Source organism: Stegodyphus dumicola, chromosome 4 (genome assembly GCF_044657685.1).
Source record: "Stegodyphus dumicola isolate Sdum_Otavi_A_Nest chromosome 4, ASM4465768v1".
NCBI lineage: Eukaryota > Metazoa > Arthropoda > Arachnida > Araneae > Eresidae > Stegodyphus > Stegodyphus dumicola.
This window is the reverse complement of record NC_140771.1, coordinates 247902504-247922684: the sequence shown is the minus strand read 5'-3', so window position 1 is coordinate 247922684 and position 20181 is coordinate 247902504. Positions and strand designations below refer to the sequence as shown.

At 33.6% G+C, this 20181-nt stretch overlaps 1 protein-coding gene across 5 annotated transcripts in view; it reads right to left on the bottom strand.

The window, feature by feature from the left end:
* The window catches only part of LOC118181881 (uncharacterized), a 537207-nt gene that overhangs the window by 170543 nt on the left and 346483 nt on the right, over nt 1-20181 (bottom strand). The window lies entirely within an intron of this gene.

Below are 20181 nucleotides of genomic sequence, written 5' to 3'. Positions count from 1 at the left end.
AGGCCGTGCCCTACTAGGGCTGTTGGCCACTGAGTTAAATATGTTTTGAATTATTTGCAAATAAAAAGGGGTTTTTCATTTAAAGCATCTTTTTCTTTTGGAAAATGTACTAGTTCCTTTTTTAGATGACAGAAATAATACTTTGGCCGCAAGTTCTTAAAACAGACTCATTCTGTCTCCAAACAGACCAAAAGTTCTGTAACACTTATTAATAGAGCTTCTTGGTAACGTTAGGTTTAAATCACAATTCATTTCGAATTTTGCCAGTGATGCATATACATGGAGGTACACGAACAGTCAAACGCTCAACACCTTATAAAATGTTTCATATTATGTGTGACCGTTGACTATAAGGTTGATCAGGTGGCACAACCATTCTGGTTTTAACCTGTAGATTATGACACTCTTGTCTATTTGCAGCTGAGTATGAAACAAGCGCACAGCGCCACCGATAAATTGCGAGAGAATTATACCTATTCGAGCTGGTAATCGAAATTGGCACACAGAAATAAGTGCTAAACAGTACATTGGCTGTTGCAGAGTACCGTACGAAATGATGGAAATGAAAAACTTGATAATACACAACAAAAAGGGACGTTGGAATTACACAAGTAGCTTTGGGAAACTATTCAATTAAAAACGCGTATTCGAGTGCTTTTGTTCATGAAAAATCCGCAAGTGTTTGGTGATGCCACAGTCGCACTAACTTGCCGTGAAATAGCAGCTTGCAAGATGGTGGTTAAACCGCCAGTCGAGTATTTAACAGAAGGCAGAAGTTAAAATGTCTTTTGAAGAAACGACGATTTTGGTGGCAATGCAACGATTTCCTTCACACTTTGATACATATGAAGAAGCGCATAATCCAAATAATAGGTATTCTGGCAGCAAGGAACTAGAACTCTGCAACATAGAGTGATGCTACCCAAATCATTATGCAAAATGCAGCACCACAGTGGACTCCAGAAAGGCGTTGCAACTCTGGATAGCTAGTGTAAGAGGCCCTTAACTACTTAATCAGGGTAAATAATAGGTGGCCTCTGCACTTACACCTAACCTAACCTAACACTTTGATGGAAAATGAACTTCCTGAAAACAGCCATCCATAGACTGTGTCAGCAATTGGAAGCCATTGGCTCCATGCAGGAGAAGAAACGAGGGCGTCCATCAAGGGTTCACACACTTGAAAATGGCAAGAGGTCTCACTTTACACACTCAGCGCTTAATGCGATATGGAGCTCGTCCACACAATGCAAATGGTACTTTAGATTTCCTGTATGAGATGGTTATGCGGGTATAATGTCAACATCGGTCTCCTGAGTATTAGGAAGGTGGGAGACATTGAGTCGCTTCCGTCGAATCTGGATATTAAACGCGTGTGATTTCTGTTTACGGGATTTTTTGAAAGACAAGGTATTCGCAATCAAGCGTGCAACTCAAGGCCTGTGCAGTTTCGGAGGACGTGTGCCGGAGAGTTGTGATAAATGCTAAAGTATGCTTGCCAAAAGTTGTGAAACAAAATGGCGAATGCATCGAACACATTCTGCACCGTACTATCCATGCTCAGACAGGTAACTAGGCATCCATTTTGTAACAGTTCGATGATAAATATATATCATAGTTAAGCAAAAAAGGAGCATGACATTTCGTGCACCAACTTGTATATGTAATGTCAGAAACACAAAATGTAGTAAATGCAGCTTAATTATTGCAAAAATAAAACTAAGTGCTTTATAATTTTTTTAAATTAAATTATGCTCACATAAATGGACAAATAAAAATCGCAAATCGAATATTTACTTCTGGACAGAGGAAATGTTCTAGTTATCGTTGAAAATAACCAAGCATTGCTTCGATATTCATTCTCTCCAATTCCCTGCAATATTTTAACTAGATCTTTCAGTTATTACAAACTATACAGACAGAGGAAAGGTAATAATAACCATATGAAAAAAAATTCTGTTTGAATTGCAGAGTGCAACTATCAGAAATTTCTTGCAGATATAGTTCGACTTCTAAAATGCAACCCTGGTTGGCATTCTGCCAAACACATAGATTTGTACAAATGAGTAGTTATTACTTACTGCGACATGAAAGGTCACGTCAAAGTTTTAAAATTAAAAACAGCAGATGATATACCTGTAAAACTACTTGTTAAAACATATTAAATGTTACATTTTTTACTGACTTCTACTTTTATAATAGCATTTCAAACATAATGTCAAAGAAAAGTTATTATTGCAGTTTTTATTTAAGATATTTTCAGATTTTAGTTAATAAGCAGCAGTAATCACTGGTTGACTACGTTTATAAGGATATAAAAAGTCACAATTTTTACTCACGTCACGAGAAATGCAATGAAATGAAAAACAGAAAAGCAGTTCTTCTTACCTGGAAGGGAAAAAAATTCAGATTAAAATCAAAATCTAATACTATTTAATAGCTAAATAGCAATAAACAATGAAATAAACTGACTAACAGATTTACACTTTTTTAAAATTTTTAGCCCAAGGGTCTTTTAGCCCAGAAGGGCTATTAATTTCGTTTTGGAATTTTGCGTCTAAAACTTTAAATGTCCGTTTCACTTTTCAAATTGTTGTTGCCAAATATTATCGCTCTGTGTTATATTTGAAGAAACTGAATAACGAAGAACTTGCATGAATATTTCTCGCATTGTGAAGAAACAACGCTACCTAGAGCCATCCGATTTTGAATAACTTAATCCTTCACCGAATATGGGCATCTGGACGCCCGAATTTGGAATTTGTTTTATTATTGATTTCATATTTTGTAAAACGTTAACGAATTTTTGATTAACAAACTCAACGACTTCAGAGCGAGCATTGGCACACCAGTGTACGGGAAAAAAAATTATCTCCAGCGCGCGAGACTGTGTGTCGGAAATTAGTTTGGGATATTGCTGTTGAACTGGATTTAATGGTTTAAGTGCGAAGAACATGATATTACTTCCTTGTACGAAGTAAAAAGGAAGTATTGTAATCGCGAAAACCTTCAGGCAGCATATTTCAACGAAAATATCCACTTTGACCGCTTTCGAATGCAATTAAACGATGTTTTTGCGTGATATCTGTAAGTAAGGACAGAATAAAAGACTCTTTTCCTCCAAAAAAACTAAAAAACGGCTTTAAAATGAATTCTGAAGAGAAATTTTCGTGGCGTCTGTACGAACGTATGTACGTACGTGCGTGCGTACGTACGTATCTCGCATAACTCAAAAACGAATAGCCTCAGAACGTTGAAATTTTGTATATAAGACAACTATAACATGTAGATGTGCACCTCGTATTTTGGTTTCAATCGGGCGCGCCAAACGTATATAAATATATTTATAAATATATCCACTCTGTTACCCGGCTCAGTGATCTCAGTTTTTTGACTCTTATATGTTTGTAAATTGTACATTTTTTGCTTTAAAAATGATTGCATTATGTTGTTTTTATCTTTCGGTTAAGGGTTTTATGCCTTTAGTAAATCTGTATGCAATATTTTTAGAATTATCAGCAATTTTAAAATTGTTTAAGTGCCGCTAAGCCTAATTTGATGGCGGCCATTGATGTTTACATTTGAAATAGGAGACTAGTGGATTTGTTGCCAATCTAGAGAAACTTAGCTTCGCAACAACAAAGATAACGCATTCATTTATTATTGCCAATTAAATCATGCTTAATCCTTTCTTGAATTTTTTCGAGGAAATAAGAGTTTAAGATTTACTTCGTAATTTTTAATACAGATATTTTGAGTTTTTATGTATTTTTGCCTTGTCGCGAAGTGAGAACCGAATTAATTGAATGAGAAATACTCAAAATCGTCTGTGAAAAATTGTTTCTTTTTTGTTTTGTTTGCTTAACTTCTTTTATACATAGTTCTAGCTTTATTATAGTATTTGAATAGAACATGTGGCAACGATTAGATAATTCTTGAAATGATATAAATTTTGTGCATTCAGAGTTATAATATGAACAAAATATAATACTGTTAAATAAATCTGGCGCCAGAGTGTCGCTATGGTAAACAAAGTGAATTTTAAAGAATGCATTTATTCTATTGTGGTTTATGCGCTGTCGGCGAAGTAGGTTTAATTCAATCTAATAAGTTTAAATAAAATGCAAGAAAAAATGCGTATAATTTAATATTCCGTACAAGGAAGTCATGTGGTGTACACATCAGATTTTTAATGAATAAAGGTAACACACAAAACGTTAAAAAAAACGCCCCTTTGGGCGTAATGTATAATCTGAAAGGTTTCAGAATTTTTTTTCGATTGTAATTTGTAAAAATTAAGTTATTCTTAGTATAAATGCATTTTCCAACTCCGACTCCTTTTACCCAAACATCTAGCCGACTCGAACTCCACAGCCCTGTCTAAAGGCGTTTCACATTCCCCTCCCCCTAAAAAATCTTTCTGTTCTATTTAACGACCCTAATTCCAATCCATCTTTGCCTTCAGCGTTTAAGGAAATTATCTTTTAGTTTTTTGTTTCATCAACAATTGATGCCAGTACCTTAACTCTTGCCCAGTTATTCTTATCTTATCACCATATCTTATCTCGTTCATTTGCACTTCGGCAGCTGAGGGTGATGGTTCGGTAGTTAAACCATCGAAAGAAGTCTACGAAAATTTGCAAATATAAAGCTGGTTTCCGTTGTTTGACTTCTAAAATATGTATAGTTGTTTGAAAAAATGTTGTTTATCTCTGTACTTAAGTATTTCTTAAACTATGGTGCGCGCACCACTAATGGTTCCTTACATTATTTTAGGTGGTCGAATTATTACCCAAAGAACTTAAATGAATATTTAAAATAAATTTAAAATGGTGCCTCTTTTGGAATATATTGGTACATGAGAGTACACATATTTTTTATTCTTACGTATGAGGTACAAAATTTGAAAAGTTTGAAAACCCCAACTCCATGTCGATTACGATTTAAAAAAAAAAAAAAAAAAAAAAAAAAAAAAAAAAAAATGTTTCAGATTTTAAATTACGTCCAAAGGGGCGTTTTTTAACATTTTGTGTGTTACCTTTCTTTATTAAATATCATGTTCCTCGCATTTAAACCATAAGATCCAGTGCAACAGCAATATCGCAAAATAGTTTTAAAACGAACATATCTTTAGAATTTCCGATACAGAGACCCACGCGCTGGAGATAAAAATGTTTTTTCTGCACAACGTTGGCATTGCTCGCTTTGAAATCCTTGAGTTTGTTAATCAAAAATTCGTCAAAGTTTTAAAAAATAGGAAATCGATCATAAAACAAATTTCAAATTTCAAATTTGGTCTTCCACATGCTCATATTCGTTGGAGGATTACGTTATTCAAAATTCGATGACTCTATGTACCGTTGTTTTATCACAATACGAGAAATATACATACATTTATGCAGATTTTTCATTATTTAATTTCTTCAAATATAATGCAGGACTCTAACATTTTGTGGCAACAGTTTGAAAAGTGAACCGACATTTATAAGTCCGACGCAAAATGCCAAAACGAAACTAATAGTCCTTCGGGATTCAAATCCCTTTGGACTAAAAAAAAACACCCACTGGCTAGTAATCGACACCACATATTTAAACAAGTCTTTAAGACTTAAGTCATTTTTTAAAAGTAAGAAATAATTCTGGGGTTAAAGTAATCTTTGATAACTAGCCAGATTTCGGAGCCAAGTTAGATGGGGAGTCAGGAATAACTATTTTTTTATCTTTCTTTTGTGGCTTAAGCAAATGCGTTTGCACTGCGAAAGTATTTCAACCTTTATCTGTTTGATTTAACACATTGTTGTAAGGAACAAAGTCGCTTCTTTTAGGTTTTCAGAGGAAATTCATCTTTTCTTTACTCCTCCGGTCGACTTTAATTTTCTCAGATACAAGATCTTTAGTTTCGCGTCATCTGTATTATAAATTTGTGCTCAGGATTTTTTTTATACATGCTACCGGCAAAGTTTGAAACCTGGCATTCTATAGAATGCCTAAACCTAACCGGCAATGTATCAAAACGATTCATATTTCTTATATTTCCTAGGCATTCTATAGCATATTCTATTTCCTAGGCATTCGATTTCAAATGAAAAACCGGCAAAGTGTCAAATACATTTCCCATTCGTTTTGAAGAACCAAACTACTTGTCGGAAGTTAATAAATAATGTAAAAATGCCAAAATAAGTACTAAAAAGGAACCACGGGACTAGTGGCCGTTGAATGGCTGGGATGTGATTTTTTGTGGAAAACAAAAGTACATTCATTTGGTCCTGTTAAACAAAGCGTCAATACTGTACAGTAAGTATTACGTCATGGACGCCGAGTTGTTTCCCGTACTTCACGAAAACTCACTTGAGTACTGGACATGGACGACGCGACAGAGTGTTGAAAGAACTTTCAACCAAATACAAAAACGTTACACGTAAATGATATGGAACTGTACAACCACCTTCGAGTACCCTATCAGAAAAAAAAAAAAAGAGTATTAAAAAGAGCATTGTTTTTGTTAAACTTACAAATGTTTCTGAATTTAATGAATTTCTTGCGGTCTAAGTGCCAAGAACATGATATTTAATTAATAAAGGTAACACACAAAACGTAAAAAAAAAAAAAAAAAAAAAAAAAAAAAAAAAACCCCGCCCCATTGCGCGTAATATAAAATCCGAAAGCTTTCAGACATTTTTTTCCCCCAAAATTAACAAACTGCGAGGAAAGCGACTTTATTTAAAATTCGGGCCAAACTTCATCTTGAAATATTTTAAATTTCGCTTTGGAATTCTGGACCATTATTACTTTAGGAGGAAACTGATTAATTATTTTGATTAGCAAGCTCGGAATCACTTGTCTCTATCCAAATGCAAACTGCAAAAATATTTTAACAAATTGCTTCGAGTTTGAACAGTGAGGGGGCTAAGTTGTTAGGTCATTCAACTTAAAATAATCTCCGAAAAAAAAAAAAAAAAAAAAAAGAGGGAAAAAAGAAAACTTCTGTCGACGTCGTTGAGAAAACTGAGCATTTTGGATAAGAGCCAAAAGAATCCCCGATGTCCATCTACTGTTACAGGACGTTCTGCGGATGGAGTTTCGGTATAAATTCTTTTGTTCGTTTTCTCAGAAAGAATCCTTACATGGGGGTAATGTCGATAACTTATAAGAATTCTTTTTCTGCGAGCCTTATTTGCGTTCGCTAACGACCTTAAAAAGTTAACCTTGTTAAAGTAAAAAAAAAAAAAAAAAAATATCGAAGAAAAAGTGCAACGATATCTTAAGACGTTTAAATTGTTACCCTGTTTCACTTACTGTCAATCAAAGGGAATTAATTCTTGCAAGAACGCAGCTCTCTTTCAAAGCCTATCGCCAAACAAATCGTTTTAGAGAGCTTGGTCTGGTCTCGTGGTAACGAGCGCAAGATACGCCTGTCGTTGGCAACAGCCTTCAATATCTTACAGGTGACAGTGTAATTTAGCTCAATTCACCAATTTTGATGGGGGGGGCTCCCCGGGGAGACAGGTCTGAGGATCTCTCATCCCTCTTCCCTTGTCACCATACCACACGAGAGGACTTTCGGCTCGTCGCATATGTAGAGCGCCGCTATGCCGCACCGACACTAGCGGCCAACTAAAGTCCCAATCACATTATGTTTCCTCTACGCGGGACTTGACGTCGAAAGGAACAATTCGCAGAACTCGCACAATTCCAGGAAACCCACGTAGCTAGGTTAACCATTTTCACTTACTACAAAGACTTGAACGCCAAACACTTATCGATTATCGCTCAAATTGGGATCACGTGAGGCTTCAGAAGCGGAACTTTCGTCTGATTGGGTTGCCTCTACCCGGGAACTGAGATCCAGCCGATTTCAGTGAGGTTTGAAAAAATCCCGCGTAGCCGCAACATTGTTTCCGCAGCTAGGCGGGACTTCGCTTCAGGCGGGCCGCTTTTTTCTAGGAATCCTCCCGTTTAAACCAGTGCTACCAGAATTTCGTTTCTCAGAAAAGTCCCGTCTAGCAAGGGCTGTAGCCATGCGTGATAACCTCTTTACAAACATCCATGCTTCTCTGGGATTCGAACCCGGGTCCGGGTCCACAGCAATCAGCGACACTAACCGTTATACCGGTTCGGCGATATAAAATCAGGTATTCGTGGCGATTGAAATTTAAGTGGAACTACAGATTTGCAACAACCTTATATTCAGTCGGGTCTACTTGTGAGGAATTACCCTATTTGTCTTGCGTCTTTTATTGGTTATCAAGTAAAGTTAGCAGTTCGAATATCCGTAGTTCGATTCCCGGCAAAGACACAGTTATTAGCCCAGAAGGGCTATTAATTTCGTTTTGGCGTTATGCGTTGAAAATTTTAAATGTCGATTTACTTTCTGCGTTGATTCACTTTACAAACTGTTGCCACCGTATGTTATCGCTCTGTGTTATATTTAAAGAAATTAAATAATGAAGAATCTGCATAAATGTGTGTATGTTTCTCGCATTGAGATAGGCCCAATTTAAAACTATTTTGCGATGCGATACTGCCGTTGAAGTGCGAAGAACATAATTTTAATAAATAAAGGTAATCACAAAACATTAAAAAAAAGGCCTTTTTGGGCGTAATGTAAAATCTGAAAGCTTTCAGATTTTATTTATTTATTTTCTGTTGACATACAGAAACATAGAATTTACTAAAAAGTTCATGTTCGCATTCAAATAATTCGATTACATGAAGAAGGATGTTGGCATCACAACAGCAAGAAATGTTGCGGTGATATAGCTAACCCGCTTTCAAAAGCCTCGTAACTTCTTAATTCACTAATCTGCTGATTATAACAAGACTCGTGGAGATTAACGATGATCAATCATCATCAGAAAATTAAATACGGCTTATAAGCGAAATATAGCTTAAAAGTAAAAAGAGAGCCTCTTTTCCTGTTCGTTTTTTTTTTTTTTTTTTTTTTTTTTTTTTTTGTTGTTGTTGCGATGCTTTGATAACAGTGAGAAATAATTTCGAAAGTTTTTTTGATTCTTCCTTTCCTGAGTGCAGATCTTGGATTAGGTAAGTATTTATTCAAACTTTTTATTTATGAGAAGGCTACGAAAATTTTTAACAATTTTTCAAATGCAAAATAAGAGCAAAATGGTCGAATTATGATTATTTTGTTCTTATTTTGCATAACTGATGGGAAAATATCACGAAATTCATCTTTCAAGGATTTTCCTTTTTTCAAGAATAAACTGAAAAGACGCATTTTGGAGAAGAAACGATATAAATATTACTTTTATTACAAGCGCTATACGGTAAGTACACCGCGAGGGGAGAAAAAATAGGGAGATAATTCTATATCTCCCGTTCAATTGGGCCGATTGACAAAATTCAAATTGCGTTTTTCATGTCTCAAAAGCGCGACTTAGTATATATAGTAGATTTATCTATAGCATTTTTTTATATTGGTATTTTAACACAAAATCTGAATTTTTCTCAAACTACATACTGATTTTTTTCCATATTTCGATTCTACAACTCAAATTATGCCTAAATTTTAAATTCTCTAAAATTCGGTGGGAAATTTACGGAGAAATTCAAAAATTTATCTTGGCGCATTTTTTTCAGTTTGCGCCGAGAATAATTCCCTTGGCGAACTTCTTAATTAATGGTAACTTATTTTTACTTCCTTTTTACTTCCTTGTACGAAGTAAAAAGGAAGTATTGTAATCACGAAAAGTTTCAGGCAGCATATTTTAACGAAAATATCCATTTTGACCGCTATCGAATGCAATTAAACGATGTTTTTGCGTGACATCTGTACTTAAGGACAGAATAAAATACTCGTTTCCTCCAAAAAAATGATAAAACTGCTTTAAAATTAATTCTGAAGAGAATTTTTCGTGGCGTCTGTACGAACATATGTACGTACGTACGTACGTACCTCACATAACTGGAAAACGAGTAGCCTCAGAACGTTAAAATTTTGTATATAGGACTGTTATAACATGTATAGATGTGCACCTCGTATTTTGGTTGCGCACCAAACGTATATAAATATTATATTTATATATATATATCCACTTTGTTACTCGGCACAGTGATCTCAGTTTCTTTACTCTTATACGTTTGTAAATTGTATATATTTTGCTTTAAACTATGATTGAATTATGTTGTTTTTATCTTGCGGTTAAGGTTTTTATGACTTTCGTAATTCTGGAAGCAATATTTGTACAATTATCAACAATTTAAAAGCTGTTTAAGTGCGGTTAAGTTTTAAATAACATGGCGGACATATTTGTTTACATTTGAAACAGCAGAATTGTAGATTTGTTGCCAATCTAGAGAGACTAAGCTTCGCAACACAAGAATAACGCCTTCATTTATTATGGCGAATTAAATCATGCTTAATCCTTTCTGGAATTTTTTCGAGGAAATAAGTGTTTGAAATTTACTTCGTAATTTTTAATATAGATATTTTGAGTTTTTATGTATTTTTGCCTTGTCGCGAAGTGAGAACTGAATTAATTGAATGAGAAATACTAAATCGTCTGTGAAAAACTGTTCTTTTCTGTTTTGTTTGCTTAACTTCTTTCATACATCGTTTTAGCTTTATTATAGTATTTGAATAGAACATATGGCAACGATAATTCTTCAAATGATATAAATTTTGTGCATTGAGTGTCGTTATAGTAAACAAATATAGTGAATTTTAAAGAGTGCATTTATTCTATTGTGGTTTATGGGCTGTCGACGAAGTAGATTTAATTCAATCAATTTAAATGAAATGCAAGAAAAATGTGTATAATTTTAATATTCCGTGCAAGGAAATCATGTGGTGTCCACATCAGATTTTTTTAATTGTACACAAGCGAAACTAGGTCATCCTTTCTACTTTCAAATAATTTTAACAAAGTGCGTAAACCTTATTTGGCGTTAATATAACCAATATGCTAAATTTCAAAACGCGCCAATATGTAAATTCACGTATGTCTTAGGAAATTTTCAATAATTTTTTTTTTTTTTTTTTTTTGGCAAGTGTGCATAGAAGTACATCTTCTTTAAAATGATGGCAAAAATTTCCCACGTTATAATTCAAAATTTCTTTCGAAACATTTATAAAAATTATTTAAAAATACAAAATTTTAAAAATAAATCACAAAAAATGGGCGAATTTTATTTGGAATAAACCTAAATTTCTAAATGCGGAAGGAAAAATCAAATAAGTTTAATAAAAAAAATATATTAATAAAATATATACCAAGTTCAATTAACATGGAGGAGCTAAAATCTTGAGAGCTTGTTTTTTGAAAACTACCCCCCCCCTCCGCGATTTTACAGAACTTGGCACTTTGGTATAATTTGAGTGGTAGAAACGAAAAAAAAAAAAAAAAAAAAAAAAAAAACTGATGTATTATTTCAGAAAAACTCCGATTTTGTGTCAACTACCACTACACAACTGCGAACTCATGACCTCTCCGGGCTTATATAGTTTTCGCCCGGCGGCCGAGAAATTTCTAGAACCTTCCATTTCTCGAAATTACTGGAAGGCATAAGCGGTTAAAGTTGCATATAAGGGCCGGATACGGTTACAGTTACACACAGGAATCAATTACAATTATTCATTTACGATACCAATTGCATTTATACAGGGACCGAACCAAAATTTCGCCTAATAATCGTTAAGTTTCGTGACTTTTAGCAATTTCTCGCCAAAATTGGCGATAAAAATTAGTTGCCCAAACGGTCGCCAACTTGGCGACATCTCGCAAATTTAGCGAGAGAGGCATTTACGTCAATGTTAAATAGGCTTGTTCCTGGAGTCTTATTTTTCTGTGGTTTTATAATGCCGTTCATGCTATATTATACAAAAATTGTAACAATATTAATATTAGGATATTATGTACAGGGGTTGGACAAAAATATGGAAACACCTTTAAAAAAACATGTTTCTTTGCTTAATATGGTGTAGGAAACCCGTTGGCATCCAAAACAGCTTGCAGTCTTCTCGGAATGGATAAATACAGTTCCTGTATGTTTGCCAAGGGAATATTATACCATTCTTCCTGCAAAACGGTGGCAAGTTCAGATAACGATGTTGGCGGTGGATAACGAGAACGCACTTTCCGTTCCAATGTAGACCACAAAGGTTCGATAATATTCAGGTCTGGTGACTGTGGTGCCAGGGAAGATGGGACAACTCATCCTCGTGCTCAGAAAACCAGTCCTGGACAATGTGAGCTGTGTGAACAGGGGCTTTGTCGTCTTGGAAGACACCATCACCATCGGGGAACAAAGTTTGTACCATGGGATGAACTTGATCGGCCAAAATGTTCACATAAGTCTTGGCAGTCATGCGCCCTGACACAGTTATCATGGGGCTAGCAGAGAACCACGATATGGCTGCCCAAACCATAACAGAACCCCCGCCATGTTTCACTCTTGGCAACAAGCAGTCTGTATTATAGGCTTGAGATGGCGTTCTCCAGACGTAAACTCGGCCAGAAGTGGGAAACAATGTGAAAGAAGACTCGTCAGACCATATTACTCGCTTCCACTGCTCTATAGTCCAGGCTTTATGACTTAAACACCACATTTTCCTGTTACGGGCATTAGCATCACTGATGAGTGGCTTCTCCATTGCAGCACGGCCAGCAATTCCCTGTTTATGAAGCTCCCTTCTAATTGTTTTGGTACTCACAGGGTTCGGTAACACAACATTCATTTCGGCAGTAACTTTTGCAGCTGTGGTCTTCTTATTTTTCGTCACAACTGCCCTTAATGATCGTCTGTCACGATCACTCGGGACACACTTTCGTCCGCGCTGTGATTTAGCAGATGATGTTTTTCCGCTTTTCAAATATGCGGAATAAATCTTCGATACAGTACCTCTTGAAACACTAAACACCTCGGCTACTTTGCTTACGGAAGCACCTACCATACGTGCTCCAACAATTTGCCCACGTTCGAAGTCTGTTAACTCTGACATAATGCAATGAGAACCTCACATAACAGTACTCCGACAAACAACTGAACTGTTTAGCACATTTACGAAGTTGTATAGGTGGCGTCAGTAGTCAAAAATGCCAGTGCCACCTACATATTTCATTAAAATCAATCTTTCTTTTCAAACATGCATTTCACAAGGTGTTTCCATATTTTTGTCCATCCTCTGTATATTAATGTTAGGACACAAATTATCTCCGATCGTTATTAAATTCCACTCATTTCTATTATTAAATAAGTGGCCGCTATGATAATTTTAATGGGCCCGCCAGCGGCCGAATGTGACGTATATAAGACCCAGTTCCCTTAAATAGCTCTCCACGAAGGCATCCCTCCCCTTAAACAGATAGGTCTCGAGAATTTGCCGTAATTATATAAACCCAGCCAAATATAATTTTAATGAATCCAGATAATATCATTTCATGGATCCAGCTATTAAATAATAATAATTAAAGGAATCTACGTTTATTGCTTTTAACTCGTTTAGTTTATTTATTAACAACACAATAAATGTAAAAGAAAAAGTAAATATTTATCGCTTTGCTGAACGAAAACACACTGCCGCTTCGAACATAAAAGTATTTTAATTCGGGCAGTGGCAACGCATTTCTATTAAATCGATGACATCATTGATTAAATTCAAAAGGCAAATACGTTACGTTTTCTGGAGTGGCAACACACTTCTTTTATATCGCTGAGTTTCAAACGGTGTTTTTAATCAAAAGTTCATCAGTTTTGTACAAAAATGTCAAATAAAAACAAAAATTGTCGGGTTTTTCGAGGTGCGCGTGTTTGAGAGGAGGACTTTTAGTGACGATATAAGAAAAGAGAGAATATTTTTTAAGAACTAAAAAATAAAAAAAAAAAAACAAAACTTTAGGGCAGTGTATTTTAGCCACCTTTCGAAGTGTTCAAACAAAACAATTTTAAGTTCCAAACAACTTTTCAGAATGTAACGCTAAACGAAGGGCTACACTTTTTCAAATAACTTAATACTCTTATTGATTATTGAGGATAAATTTATAACCCAGACTTCACAAGGTCTTCTTACGACAGCCATAATGGCATGTCATAAAAAGACACCTGCATTCGATTATTCGATTAGCCGCAGAACAGTCCTAATCAATATTACACTCCCTGCCTAGAAAAACACATTAGTATTACATCGAGCGATATCGTTTGGTGTTCGCAACATGTTTTCGAACGTAAATATAATTTATCCTGAAGTTTAAAAACACATCGGCGTATGACAATTTTTTCACTAGTTCTCCGTTTTTTTCTCCATGCTTTTTCAATGTTTTACTTACCAATTCTAATTTGCAACAAATTTCAGAATAACGCCCTTGACATACAGAGGAAGAAAATGTTTGATCATGAAATAATAACTTCCGTTGGCAACGTGCATAAATTCTTCCTTCATCCGTTTATTTAACTAAGTATATTTAACAGCTGTACACACAGGATGCAGTTGCATACTTGGAACAAAATGAAAAGAGGAAAAGAAATTTTCGACAAGATATTGCACCTCAGGAAATAGAATACCTTTTTCTAGGCTAGTTATTTAGGCATGATAAAGCACTTATATAATTTTTTGAAAGTACGCTTAGAAATACATCTACTTTAAGATGATTCTAAAAATTTTATAGATTATAATTCAAACATTTTTTCCAAAATATTTATAAAAATTATTTTAAAAATAAATCACAAAAAAGGGGGCAAATTTTATTTGGAATGAACCTAAATTTCTAAATGTAAAAGGAAGAATCAAATAAGTTTAATAAAAAAAAAAAAAAAAAAAAAAAAAGAGAGAGATTAATAAATATATACCAAATTCAATTAACACTGAGAAGCTAAAATTTTGAGAGCTCATTTTTTTTAAAAAACTACTCGTGCGAGTTTTACAAAACTTGGCACTTTGGCATAATTTGACTATTAGAATCGAAATATGGAAAAAAATTGGTACGTCATTTCAGAAGAAGTCCGATTTTTGTGTCAAAATACCTATATTAGAACAATGCTATATATAAATCCAATACATATCCCAAGTCGCGCTTTCGACACCTGAAAAACGCAAGTTGAATTTCGTCAATAGGCGCAGTAGAACGGGAGATAAAGAACTGTCCCTCTCCCCCCCCCTGCGTAGTGTACATATGTATTTAATAAATTCCTCAACTTGCGGTTGGTTCCTACAGTCATCCAATTTTGAATACCTGTAGTAAGTTCTCCACACGAAAATGTGCACATCGAAGACCGAATTTTGAATATTTTTTTAATTAATTTAATATTCTGTGGGAAACTAACCAAATTCTGATTAATAAACTTAATGATCTAAAGACAATGTGCTGCCACTCGGCACAAGGTATTTACGTTTCAAATTTCATCAGATAACTCAGCGATTTAAAAGAAATATGTTGCCATTGCTAGAAACAAAATATTTTGTATCTTCGGCGTGCAGTATTTTGCCATTCGAGAAAGTGCAAGATATTTATCTTCTCAATTTAAACAACAAATTTGACGATTTCATATAGTAGGTAAGTTAGAATTAAAACTTACTATTTACTTGCTTTAAGTATTTTTTTTAAATTTTTTATGTAGTATCTAAGTATTTTCTAAATATGAAATTATATTTTTAAATATATATTTGTTTTTTAAAAATTGTGAATTAGTTCTTTTTGTTTCTTATTGGTTTATATGGATTATGTATAGTTCTTTTATAGTTTCTTTTTATTGATATGCATATTCGTGTAGGGAAGGTTTCTGTAGACAAGGATTTCTAAAATACATTGGTTTCTAGATTTTTTTTATTATTTTATAAAAATTAATTTTTAAAAAATTTAATTTTTTAAGAAAAAGTTTAATTCTTGACTTTACTTGCTTGTTACTCAAAAGACTTCATTAGTATTTTCCTTTTTAAACTTTAATTCTTAAATGTTAATTTCTAAGGGTACCACTTTATTGGAATTACTTTTGGTTTTGACTTTTACCCTTGCCTGCATGAATGACGAAACACGAATTGAATGATTGAAGAGTTAGGTTTGGAGGCAACTTCCCCTTGATAAGTCTGTCTCCTGCCTACTCTACGGTCATTCACATATGCATTAAAAAAAAAAAATGTTTAATTTAATTTTAATTTTAAATTAGTAGATTTATTTTCATGGATAGATTTTGCACTTGATTTGCTTATGCTTCTGAATTTAAATGATATTGTAGATTAGTTCGAGAATTAAATCTTTTACATGTTTGCACATTTTTTTTTAATTATTTTAAATTTTGGCTTTTTTCCTTTTTTTAGAATTTAAATTTGCTTTTTTACTTTTATACGTATTTGTTAAGAATTTAAATTTGTTTAAATTTACATTAATTCTGGTATTCTTTTCTGCAACCAATAGCTACGCTTCATGCTCTTCACCAATCTCTTGATTTCCAGCATTTACGTCATTTTTCTGACCAATCTCAGCGCTGCTATATCATATGATGGAATGAATCATCGTCGCAAACATATGATTATGCTCTTATCTGATTCGAACTTTTATTATCAGTGTTAAACAGAGTTAGGGCTATGCTCAGGTAAACTTTTCCTGTCGTTTGCCGCCATTTAAATATCTAAAAGCAATGTGCTGCCACTGTTGGAAATAAAATACTCTTATCTTCGCGCCAGGGAGTTGCCAATTAGGAAACCATAATATATTTAACATTCAAATTTAATTTCTCAATGAGTGATTAAAAATCTAAATGATTTAAAAGCAAGAAATAGTTCTTGGTAATAATTTTTTTTTTACTTATTAATCTGATTGATTTAAATAAAAGACATTTAAAAATAGTAATTAAAAAAATCTGAAAGTTTTTAGATTTTATATTATGCCCAAAGGGGCATTTTTTTAAGGTTTTGTGTGTTACCTTTACTTATTAAATGTCATGTTCTTCGCGCTTAAACCATACAATTCAATTCAAAAGCAATATCACAAAATATTTAAAAGAACATAACTTTAGAATTTCCAATACACAGCCTCGCAAGCTGGAGATTTTTTTCCAGTGTTGCCATTCCTCACTTTGAAATTGTTGAATTTCTTAATCAAAAACCCATAAATGCTTTACAAAATATGAAACAGATAATAGAATTCCAGAGTCAAATTTGGGCTTTCAGATGCCCATGGGTGGAGACGGACGTTATTCAAAACTTAATGGCTCTAGGTACCGTTGTTTTATCACAATTGGACAAACATACATACATTGATGCAGATTCTTCATTATTTAATTCCTTTAAATATAATACAGGGCTTTAATATTGGGTGGCAACAGTTTGAAAACTGATTCAGACTTTTAAACTTTTAGGCACAAAATGCCAAAACGGAATTAATAGCCCTTCTGGAATAACGCCCTTTGGGCTACTAATTCATATCTAATAAAACACATCATACACTTTTATGCAATTACATTTGTTTGACTCATTAAAATCATTCCATATATGTATTATTTCTTTTCGTTAATAACGATTTTAGGAGATTAGTCTCAGAAATAATAAAAATAAAAAATAATGCAAACTTTCTCTAACAAACAGATTTCGTTAAATATTTTAAACAACATATTTCTTTTTTGCACCTCAGGAAACTGAACGAGTTCTAGAAGTGAAAGACATTCGACACAAACGAAAGCAGATATGGATTCATCGACATTAGGGTCAAAATACGCAGTAATTTAGTAATCCCAAAAGCGAAACAAAGTTCAGTTTGACCGCTATTCAAAAGTTTGTGATATACTGAACACCATTTTGAAATGGAAATAAGAATCTCGTGTTTTGTTAGTTTTTCGCGGATGTACGCTTCGTCGGATTTCCGTAGCAGGTTTTTGCCATTTTTTTTTTTTTTTCACGGTTAGCTGCACTTCTAAGACCACAATTTCGAGGCTATAAAAAAAAATTTGCCTTCTTTCCATAAAAGTCGACGCACAAAAGATAGGGGAAATTGTTCTATGTATGCTCTTTAAAATTTTACGAAATAATGTTTCGATTTTCGACCTTCTAAAACATATTAAATTCTGAATTTAAAATTATTCTGAATTTAAACTTAGCTAAATGTGAAAAGGTATGTGATAGCAAATAAGTTTTTACGAACTTTTAGGATTAACTACAACTTCAAACATCAAAACTTAATGCATCCAAGTATAAAAGATAAGATTGGGAGGGGGGGGAAGGAATTCCAAAAATGAAAAGAAACCTCGAAAAATTAAAGAATAAAAGAATGATATATTCAAAAAATCAAAATGCTTTCAGGGACGTCAGTGTCATGAGATAACGTAATAAAACAGCTATGTTTCAAAACCGCATAATCATCAATTTAATATCGTGAAAAAGTAAATTTAAATTCAAAACAACGAATCAAAGAAATTCCTACATTCATCCAACTCAATCAATGAATGCCTATAATTTTGTATATAAATTAGGTAATTTTCCATTAATGTACCCCAATGCCTACATGCCTAAATATTAAGCATATCAGTATTTGTCTAGATTGGCAACAAATTCACTATTCTGCTAAGTTTGAAATGTAAACAAATATGACTGCAATGGAAAAAAAAATTAGGTTTAGCCGCACTTAAACAACAATTAAATTGTTGATAATTCTACAACTATAACATGTAGGTTAACTAAAGGCATAAAAACCTTAACCGGAAGATAAGAACAACATAATTAAATTATTTGTAAAGCAAAAAATGCACAATTTTCCAACATATAAGAATAAAAAAAATGAGCTCTCGGAGCTGAGTAACAGATTGGGTATATATGTATGTGATGTACCAGCTTTTGTCCGGAATAAATAGTTTGCTGAAGAAATATAGATGCAGTCGTACCTTAAATTATCAGACGATAAGTTTAAAAAACATGATCCATTTATTATTGGTCAGGAGAAATAGCAATTACAAAAAATCATATCCCCGGAGTAAATAAAAAAGAACTTTTTGTATGAAGTTTACTGCATCGTTCCATTAAAGAAAAGACCCCGATATTCCTTTGCGAGTCCTTTTATAGCCTCTGGAAAGGCGGAGCTTCCAAGAAATGACGTCAGCCATTCCAGTTCGCTTTAAATATTTCCAGAACATTCTATAACTGTACGTTTAGAGAAGGCGGGAAAAACAACTTGACTACGGGGCTGTGGATTTGATTCCACGTACTTTCAAAATAAGAGACCGTCGCCATTAAAAATGAAAAGAACATACAGTTAGAATTTTAAGTGTATTCTTGACTATGGAATTTTATTATTACATGTATATATATAATAAATTATTATTACCTTACTTTTCAGCTATTGCGTAAGTATTAGAAAAACTTGTTTTCGAACTAAGTAAATTTTAGATCATTCAACAGATATACATTTAATACACACACACACATATACTTTTAATGCGGCCGAAAGCAACCAAAAAGGGAGGTGCACATCTACATGTTATAGCAGTCCCAAATACAAAATTTCGACGTTCTGAGCCTATTAGTTTTTGAGTTGTGCGAGATGCATACATACGTACGTACGTACAGACGCCACAAAAAAAATCTCTTCCGAATCCATTTTAAATCAGTTTTATCGAGTCGTTTGGGGAAAATAAGTCCTTTATTCTGTGCTTACGTACAGATGCCACGCAAAAACATCGTTAAATTTCATTGGATAGCGGTCAAAATCGATATTTTTGTTGAAATATGGTACCCGGAATTTTTGGTGATTATAATACTTCCTTTACTTCGTACAAGGAAATAAAAATGAAGTGTAAAATAATCAAATCGAAATCAAAGTGACGCTATTTTCAACACTGTAACCTTATCGCGTTGTTTAATTCCTGTATTTAATTCAGCATACTTCATTTATTAATTAATCATTGAGCATTTATAAGTTACATGTTAGTAGTGCTCGGATATGGTAGATTTTAACTACATTACGTTATTTCATTTACTTTTATCATAAAATTCCATGTATAAGTAATAGCAACATATCTATAAGAAAAAAATTAAATAAACACAACATATCATTTTCACTACCTACACTTTGCGTTGCAAACTGTCATAAGATAGCCATTGTTTGAGAAGATGCACAGAAAATAGTTGAATAAACCCCACCTACCACCTACGTATCCTATCTGTACATTATGATTTTATACATTTGATACACAAAGAAAAGGAAACAATACATATTGCTTTTACATACTTTCAGTTTTATAACC